Source organism: Anopheles coustani, chromosome 2 (assembly GCF_943734705.1).
Source record: "Anopheles coustani chromosome 2, idAnoCousDA_361_x.2, whole genome shotgun sequence".
Lineage (NCBI taxonomy): Eukaryota > Metazoa > Arthropoda > Insecta > Diptera > Culicidae > Anopheles > Anopheles coustani.
This window is the reverse complement of record NC_071289.1, coordinates 42,269,624-42,280,348: the sequence shown is the minus strand read 5'-3', so window position 1 is coordinate 42,280,348 and position 10,725 is coordinate 42,269,624.

Below are 10,725 nucleotides of genomic sequence, written 5' to 3'. Positions count from 1 at the left end.
GAACCGTTCACCGTTTGGTGCTCGTGATCGCCATTATTGTTGGCCGTTTTGCCATTGTTCGGTGCAACAATGGACTGGCAACATAACTTACCCTTCGTGCCCTCGCGTGTCACCGCCGGGTTCGGGTCTCCGTAACGCCACCTCGGCGAACCATAGGAGCAGCAATCAATCACGGTTGGCATAATGAAACCGTTCCAGCAAACCGCTCGCTTGTGAACCCGGGTTCGGGTCCTTTGGACGGCCGAAACGTCCGTCCTTTTGGTGGGAGGACATCACATCCTGCAGCGACACCGGAACGACAGTGGCGATGTTTACCAAGGCCGACAGAAGTGGTCGAACAGGCTTTCTTTTTTTCCTACATCTCCACTTCATTCGTTATCTCTTTTGCGACGAGCTCCTAGTTGCGCCGTTGATCGCCGTGGGGTGGAAAACCATGGAAAAAAGAGGACATTTCTCAATATCGCACTCCCGGCAGGCACAATCCGGATGCGATCGATATGGGAGGTGGCATGAATCGAAGCGCCAGCTCATCGTCACATGGACATATCCGGTGTCCATGGGTTCGAAGGGGGGCGCTGTCCGGCCGGAAGTGGGAGGCGCGATCGTCGAGCGCCATTTCTCGGAGTGTATTAATAGATGAGGCGTAGTTCAAACATTTATTCAAGCATATATACGCTGTTTGGGGGGCGGGACAGGCGAAATGCGAATCACGATGTCATGATGACAGAGTGACCAGTGTCGTTAGGACGTTTGTTGCTTGGGGTCGTCTAGAGGTCGATTCCAATATGCGTTCAATGCAGTTTTCCAGTAGAGTGTATAGAAGATGTTTTATTCAATAAGAGATTCAATAAATAGAATGTGATGTTTTCGCAAATATTTTGATGAAAACGTCGAAAATCAGGTCAGGAATTTTGTTTGAAGAAAAAACTTGATTTTCAAATGAGCCTCAAATGTTTCTTTCAAGTTACCACACGTTTGATTCTACATGTGTTGCTCGACATTGTAGATTATTTTCCAATTATGTTAACTGATACAGTTCTGCTAACAATTGAGATTTGCTTTTTTATTTTAAGTTCATTCCACTGTCAATAGGAATTTATTTGGAACGATTTCTAAATTTTTACCTACGGAATTATAACAAACTTAAGTTTTGTAAAATAACGAACATCAAACTATGTTGTTGTGTTTTCTAGTAAAGTGTTTAGTTATACCTAAAATTAGTTACTTTTAACTGTAGTTTCATTGTCTTTAGCAGTTTCTGCAATTGTTCTTCAGCTATAAATAAATTCTTGTAAAACATAAACTAAGTATTGTAGTAATAAACAATTTTAATTAAAAAGACAGAGATAAGGGCATTTAGAAACCTTTCTGAAAGTATGTGAATCATAGTTTAAACATTAGGACTGCTTGGATTCAGCTTCATGAATCTAAATGAATTTAAACTGAATTTCGAATATGCGATTCATGACGTTTAGAAGGATCGTAAAGATTAGGCTTATTAGTAGATTTACATACTTTTTGTTTGATTTGTTCCCACTATTAGATCCATGCATAGCATTTGGATCATAAAACATCGTATGTTTTGACGAATTAAAAAGATTCATAGAAGTTTTCGATTCACTAATGTCTATACTTCGATCCAAATCTGCGAAGATTTATAAATCAATTCGAATGAATCTCGGATGAAAGATTCATATGTATGAATGTCGTCAAAAAAATCATATAGCATAACTCTAGTTCATAATTCAATGCGGTATCGATTTACATAATCTGCACCGTTTGCTCGATAGAATATCAAATCGGACTTGAACTAACAAAATTAGTCCACATGTTTGCAGTTCAACAGTACATCTATTCTTAATCCATGTTTCAACAGTCCTTCGAAGCTGTACAACTCGAAATGATAGCATGTATTGAACCGGCCTTAATGTCGACCGGTGTTTGAACAAAGACACTGTATTAAAATAAATGATTCACCTCTTTTCGTTTCTGTCTGTCCGGGATTGGATGATATTTTTATCCCCTCTACCACCCTTTATATCATTTCTCACTTCATCCGACACGCTGGCAGCTAATCCTAAATGCACGGCGAAAGCCTTACCGACAGGCTGGCTAACTGACCGCGTACTGAGTCGGCCGAAAGATTTAGTGTTTGCTCCGTCGGCCGGCGGTGATGAATTGATATCCTCACCGACCCACCGTGGCCGAGGCCGGACTTGCTAATGGATCGGGTGTCACAGTGTGTCCCTCCGCCAGTCGGCTGTCCGCTGGCCGACGAAAAGTAAAAGCATCTCGAGGCCGGAGGGGCCACAGCTGGGAAAACATCCTCCAAAGCGAGAAGCTTCTATTGCGCCCCATTGGGATGGCGCATTAGCCGGGTGAAACCGAAACCTTTCGATAGCACGGAGAAATCACCGCGATGGGATGGAGAATTACCCGACGGATGATCAATATCCCCGGGACGATATCGCCGAAGGACTGAGGGAATGATTGTGAGCAACATGCCCTCTGCGCCACGTTCTTCTTCATGCTGGTTTCCGCGCGAAATAGATCCATGGTGGTTTTTATCCTCCATGACACTCGGAGGAGAGAATTACGTAGCAAGTTTACTCTACTATCGCCCGGCAGAGGACGAATACAATACCGTCCTTACTGTCGCCAGTGCATGCTGTAAAGTGCTTTCGTCGAAGTCCGCATTAAATTGTCATCGACTTCGAATCGGTTCCTTTTCTTCCTCCCACCGACGGAAAGGATCCGTCGATGCCGAACCATAATGTCATCGCAATGACAAGCGTATCGAGTGTGTTTGTTTAAGTATCAAGCACTACACGCTGCACTTTATGTAATCGAATGCACTTGAGGGTTGCACGCGTCATTGGGTAAGGTTCGCCCAAGTATTTTGTAGTTTTATTGCAGGGATTAAATAAATTTAAAATGGGATGAGCATTTCACTATTCTATCGTTTGCCCGTGCATGAAATCCGACAATAACAATTTTATAGTTTACTTTATTCTGCAGATAAGGTACACACATTTTGTTTGAAAATTGTTGTTTAGATATTGGATTCGCTCTATTAATGTTATTGTATGGATTCTGTTAGCGAAATTAAAGAAGTTATGAAAAAACTAATATTAAACTGCTATATATTATATCGTCAAAACACCAATTTAACAGTTTAGATGTTTTAGAACTTAAAACGTATTGTTCCTTCAAAGGAACAAAAAGTTCACAGTTTTCATACATCTTTTGGAAAATAGCGTGCCGCACTTTTAATTAGTAACAGTGGCCTGAAATCAATTTATCTTAAATTTAGAGGTTAATGTAAACCATATTGAAGGGAATATTTCAGAGCAATCGTTACTTCAATTTAAAATCAACGGGATTATATGTTTTGGGAATCTTTCACTTTGTTTTCGTATACAAATAAACGCAAAGTTAGTAATAAAAACTGCATGAAAACTTCTTTTAACTATGATCAAAATCGTATTTCTGAAACTTCAATCATTTTAAGTCTTTGTTCTGGTGATATACAAATATTATACATGAAGATGAGAATAATTTAAACAACTAATATCAACGAGACTGTGAAAGTGAATTCTTCATCTTGTGAATGCCAAATCCCACCCCCAGCTGCCTTATAATGTAGGAGTAAGACTACCTTCTATTGCAAAAAAGCTCAAAGTATAAAGTCAAGTTTTAATACCTCATTTAAATTTTGAAAGTATTTTAGTGACCTCATGAAGCAAATATAGAAGCAAGTTTTCAAAAATAATAGCAGAACAAAATCTTGAGCAGATGACTTTTTTCAATTTTATTAAAAAAAGGGGTCGTATAATAAAAGATAGCATAGAATGAATCTTAATATCAAAAAACAAAGATCGCCATGAAAGCCATTAAATGTTCTTGCATTAGCCCAAATCAGCCACCCGATTGTCTTCTAAGTGTGTCGAAATTGAGCCGCCACCGAACTCGTTCCAAACGCTGCACTCAACGGAATGATGTTGTCATTTCAGAAAATCTGTCACTGTCGAACGATACGCCTCCGTATCCTCAAGATCAAACAACGGTCAGCCCGTTTTCGGAGCGTCCACTGCTAAACGGTTCGTAAGAAGGGCTCAAGAGAATGGGATCACTTTCTGACCGGCATTATTCTTCCTCACCCAATCGTGATACGGATGAATGTTTGTGTGCGTGTATTGCGGTGTCTATTTGTTGTCCTGTCCTATCGATGGAGTGTGGTTTTTCACCCGGTTCCATTGTTTGCCATTCGCCTTGCCACGTTCGCCTGCGATAGCCAACCCCATTGGACACTAATACCCGGATCGTGTGTCATTGGCGAACGTCACGACGCAGAGCAAACCGTAACCAGCTGAAATGGTTAGCTTTTTGATGTTCAATGTCACCACTTGGGCGGATAGCTTCATGTGATGCATCAGCACGGAAAAAGGGGCACATAATTCTAAGTAAAACGGCGCATTCTATTCGCCATTCGGTTGGGGGGATAAAGCTATCTGGTTAATGGAACCAACCAACTGTCCACGAGAGAAAAGTGAGCTTGGTGGAGGGGAGAAATTTCATCTCACTTTTTTTCTCTTTAAGGAGTGTCGTGTGGTGTATCAAATTTCGTTAAAAGCTGCTGGCAATTGGTTTCAAATTTCGAAGCGAAATAACGTTGACGGTGGTCATAAATCTTTTACTAGTTTATTGCGATCTGTGAACATTTTATACATCAATACACTTTGGGCCGAAACCGGGGAAAAATGCCATCAAATAATGGGGGACTATGGGGGTGAGCTGTTTGAATTTCTAAATAATCCAAACTCAAATTTGAATATTGATAAGAAAGCAAACATTTCCACACACCATCCAATCCGTTATCGAGGGTTCGTAATCAATTGAATCAAGTTCAACAGCGCGCATCGAACAGGCCGACTTATCGGGCGATAAATTATAGCATTACGCTATGTAAAAATACGCCAAAGTGCCTTCCCAAGCCGTTCGTGGAATCCACCTGTATTCCCGCGGGGTGGAAGGCCGGGGATGGAATAATTTATATCACTCTTCCATTCCCCGAGTCTCTTGCTCCCGGAGTTGCCCCGTTTCGGTGCCCGGAAGCCAATTTTCAACACGATGAAATCACTTTATCGTACACCTGGCTCGTTCGGAAAATCTGAAAAAGCCTCCAAAATAGTATGGGGCGAGCGCTTCTTTCCGGAAAGCGTCTCCACCGAGCGCCCCCCGTTTTCCCGCAGCGAAATGGTAACGAGCACACTCACTGATCAAAAGCGTTCGCCGTAAGGATCGCTGTCTGGTGCAGCCGGTCGGAACCATAAATCTTCCCACCACCGATTTGTAAAATGGAGCAATACCGAGCAGTGTCGAGTTGTTCCACCAGGGAGCAGGAGACCCCGCATTTATATTGCATCCTGAATCGCGCAATGAATCTTCCACGAAATCTCAGAGCGCATCCTCGCAAGCTCGAATGGTTCCTGCTAGAGGTTGCGGATATGCAACAGTGTGCCGATTCGGGGCTGCAATTTATGTATTACCATCCGCCCGGTGCATCCGGTTTCGTTTCCCAACCCTCTACAACTCACTTCCGGCTCTGGACGGTGGATCCCCGAGACGAGCGAACTCCAAGAAGAAAAAAATGGACTTAGAACGTCCATCACCCGACGCTAAGCAACTAAACTGGCTAAGTTGCCCTCCGCTCCACCGGTCCATTCTTTATAGCGTGCTCAGTGACCTGCGCTTAAGAAAAGGGCAGTGAAGGAAGCTTCCGTTGCCCGCCCTCTTTGCCACTCTTCTTGGACTTTTGGATCTCTCGCCGACTTACCGACTTATAGCATGGCGGCCGTGCTAGGGTCCATCTTTTATTCATAGGGTCGTACGGGCTAATGAAAACCGTTAAAATTTCCTCCTCGCTTCCGGTCTCCGGCTCCTCGGGGACTGTTTCGGGCTGCCCGTGCGTTCGTACTCATAAATGCCACCATGGTATGTGTGAGTGTGTGACCACCATCGAGCGACCCGTATGGGCACACTTTAATGTGGGTAAAATTGCAAATTGGAAGTAAATTGAATCTTTCCCCTGCACGTCCTATAAAACTTAAGGATCCGTCGGAAAGCCGGTTGGTCGCATTGCGGGCCTCCCTCAGCCGGGTTTGGCCCCACATGAAGTCCCGCGGGAGCCACACGAGGCGAGAGTATGATGGTTGCACGTTTGAGCCATCGGAAACTCACGAAAGGAAAGGCCATAAATGTGTTTTTGCTCCGACGGTGCTTCGGGTCAATTTTATAGAAATAGCTTCACTACAAACACCTGACGGCCGAGAGTTTTCTTGTCGGGAAGTTTTTGTTGATGCAAAAATGAGTATTTTACGGAGATGTTTTTGGACTTTCTTTTTTTACCAACATTGTCCCTGTTTTATTACTCAGTAAAGGATCGTTTTATCTTTTATAAAAAATATATTGAAACTAACTTCAAAACTTTAATAATTTGATTTGTGTTTGATGCGTTATTTAAAAAATTCTTGTGAATATTATATTATTTGCTTTCAACTAATTATATTTAATCTTTCATAAAGTTTAAGATCGTTTATTAAATAGGCATGTTATGAACTAACAAAATAAGAACATGTTGGTGTTTCCCTAACATTGAGACTAAAACGCTGTCTTCGAATTAGTGGATGGAAGTATGAACTACTCTCAAGAAAGCAAAAAGTGTAGTTTAATCAACCAAGTTTCAAATTACTGTGGCATCTTCAACAATGTGTGGTTAAATGTATGCTTCTTTTGTGTTAATAACATCCAACTAGCGAGTGTTGGTAACGATGGATACTTTTTTTGCTAAAAGCGCACAGTCAAAAAATAAAATATTTTGAGTTATTTGTATCTTTAATTTGTACCATTCCGCACAAGAGATTTTGATATTTTGAGATAGTATTTGTTTGATCGTTTGAGTTTCAATTTTCTACTTCAGAACAAATTACGCTTCCATACTTTCTATTTGCTCTTTTGTCTCAATTTTTTCTACATGAAACGTTTGTCGAAGGTGTGAAGTTCGAGGGAAAACGGAAGTTTACTGAAATGAATGATGCAAACTCGTACGAAAAATGAAAAGCTTTAGAGTATTCATGATAATTAGTAAGGGTGATATGTGGCTACGTCGTGAAGTAAAATTCATAAAAGGTTTGTAGAAAACTGGCTCATTTTAAAACTCAAGCTACTTCCGATTATTTGTGTCATAACGTGCCCACATTTTCACACCCAATGTCTACCTACTGTGGCAGCGGAAACACGCCGGCATGCCGGTTCCCTACGGTTGGTAATCACTTAGAATATCAAATGATAATCAAGACCTTGTGCTGCCGTGATCCCACCCAGGAAAACCGGCGTTCTTCCGGAAATGAGCGTCCAGGATCTGCGAAAATGTGATGACCGTAAGGATAATGCCGAACAAGACGTAAAGAGGAATAAATGAACGACCAAGAACGTGCTAGGGGACCTGGCCCGGGCGTTTATGGCACACCGCCACGTATAAGTGAGCCGCACGGGTGCGCTCGGTTCAGCGAAGTGCTCTTTTGTGGAGTCGTTAAAATAATTACGATTTAATGTTGACTTACTCTCTATCACACTGCCGCCCACAAACACAAACACGGCGAGAATGACCTTTTCCTGGATGACATCATTTATCAGTAGAAATGCGTGCGAATGTAGAGCCGGCCCGGGGCTGGAGGGTTTTCTTCGATTGTTCCTTCATTACTACAATTAGTCCGGTTATTTGGCGAATAATAATAGCTAGTCGTGTAGAGCTATTTTCTGTTCTCTCTTCCCGTCCGTTCTTGCCCGTCCGCTTCGCTCGTCATTGACCTTCGTTTGAGTGAGTAAGTTGTTCTTGGTTTGCACAGTTTGCACAGATTTTCATTAATTCAGCCACCGTTAATAAACTTAAGTAAAAGGGGTAGAACAACATGCAACATTGCTGGTGGTAAGCAACCCAGTACGATTGTTTCGTTTTCTTCCAGAGCAATTAACGCGCTCATTAGGAACCGAATGTCGTTATGTTGTAGCACCTTTGTTACTTGCGTTAAGGCTACGTTCCCCAACACTTATAGAGCTATTTGATGACTGAACATTTTGATGATGATTAAATGGTACGTTAGGCTGTCATTTTGAACATTCGCTGGAGTTTCGTTTACATTACTTTGATTTAATTACGCAGACAGGTAGCAAGAATGGGTAATAAATGTGGTCTCGAATAGGCTGGACATATTTTGCTCTACTTTGGATGTTTGCTGAAGCAGTTGGTTTCGTTTCTTTAAATTATATTTTATTCGAAACAACTGAAGCACTTTCCCGCGGAACTTCCACGCGGTCGCTTTCATCGATCGAAGTTCACCCGCTACACACATTGCTTATGATTACACAACTCTGACACCCTCTTATGCTAATACACGCCGATCCAAACAAACTCGGAGCTCTACATTTTATCAGAAGAAAAAGAACCTGGCCTCCACTTTTGAGCCGAAAATAGCACACATCATGCTTTTTTGTATCAAGCCACTCCCAACTACTTGCCAGAAGCTCGCGCCAGAGCCCACCTTAACCAAACCAACCGTTTCCCACCCGTCTTTACAAAAACCCGAGCGGCGGAAAGCTATCATTTATCATTGGGGGCGGAAATTGAAACTAATGATACGGGGTCGAAAGGGGCTCGCGAGAATCGAGTCTTTGGCTGCTGCTCGCAAAAGGACGCCGACACACGACGACCTATTCTCCAGAGCATGTTTACCGACGGCCTGAAGAGGTTGTTGATGAATTGCGATTGCCATAAGACGTCAAGTGTAGTTATGCTTCGTGGTTTGAAATAGCGGCACAAGGAAGTGTTTGAATTGGGTCCGCCTGTGCTGCGGCAACGTATGCATAGGTTATGATGATCATTTGTGTGTTTGATAAACAATGGAGAATGAGAAAAATGTACCAAAGCCGACATGTTGTTTGTCTGTTTGCCTATAACTGGAGTAAATACCAACGAACACGGTTATACGATTGTGTGTTTCGCGAAAGTTCGTAATCCTTTGGTTCTATTTTCGTAGCGGTTGGAGTGGGAAGTTCATATTTTTCGCATCAGATTTTGCATTCGTATCTTTCGGTTTTCTTTTTTCCAATTCGGCATCGTTCGTGTACAAAAACATTGCATCGCTCAAATAAAATGAACCATGCAATCCGCAGAGCCGGATGTTGATTTGGTGAGGGGGAAACAAGACACAGAAACACGCAAACATTCTGGGACTATGCAAATAAGTACATACCATCTCATAAATAGCGTATCCTCCGAAGCCGCAATGGACAAATAGCAGCAAAGTAAATTCACGGGACACAAGACTCGAAAAACACGCTTGTGCCGGTAAGCCCTTGTTTTTTGTTCCACACACTCCGAGCAGCAACGTTCGGGATGGATCCGATTGGAAGGGGTAGTGTGCATGTGTGGTTGGCCTTTTTACTCCAAAACGTGTAGTATATTTTGTGTCACTTGGTGCTGGTGATGGAGTTTTATCAGTTGCCATACAAAAGCAAAGGCTTGCAACGATCGTTCACCAGCGTTCGGTCAGTTTTATGAAACTTGTGCAAGTCTATAAAATTGTCGATAACCGTGGCCTTGAGGGCCTTCTCTCTCCTACTCCAACTGCTATGCTTAAAACATGTCCCATGAATTCCCTCATTTGGGTGAAAAAAAAAGAAAATCGGGGAAAAACCTTAGATTTCGTACATGAGGTAATAAGTCGCAATTTATCGAGATAGTTTTTTCCGGACCTTTCCGGGACTCTCCGGATATTACGTTTGGCTGGAGAAAAAAGCAAAAGAGGGAATCTAGTGCGGTCAGCCCAAAGTGGCCTCGTTTGCTATTCATTGGCGGCTTGTCCTCGATCCGTTGGTGAACGATGAAACTTTGTCTTCACTTGCTCTGGCGAATCCAGAAGCCTGAAAAAGGGAAACTCAAGGAATTTCGACCATGGACAGCATGGTCAGTTTTGCGATGAGAGGGTGGAGTTCATTCTCATTCAGTTTTTCATAATGTTTCCGTTTAAAAAATTATGCTACAAAATCACTTTATAGTTATGCAAAAAGGCTTTCCATAAATAATACAATCGTTAAATTTAATCAAAAGTATTTATGTATTAGATCTGCAACTAAGTTCTCACTGTTTTTTTAATGAAAGTGTTTGTTTATTTTAAAAATAATAGTAAGAGATTGCTCATTCAAAGTATCGGCCATCGCTTGCCACATCTTTTGTCCATTTTTTGAATAAAGCTTCAATGCCGTCCCAAAATAACTGGCGGGATTACACGTTTTTACGTTTGTTTGCAGGAAAAAAGTAATCAGTAACATTGAAATTGCTAAAAAGTATACAAAAAACACGAACATTTATAATTTTTCACGCACAGGGGCCCTATTTTCCCATTTAAGGTTTGCATAAGCGTTAACCCACCACTGTATGTCTTCAGGTAGCAGCTAGAAGGTCTAATAAGCCCGAACTCTATGGATATTTAAGATGTTTTAATGTGTTGAAAGTGTTGAAACTGTTTCAAATTGGAGCTAAGTATTTTTTTTACCGGTGTAACGGAGATAAAATATTAAAAATCTCAAAGTTTAAATTTTACTCAATTTCATCACCAATCATCGTTAAAATTTGTCCTGTGTGAGTTAAACAGGATTAACATTGGA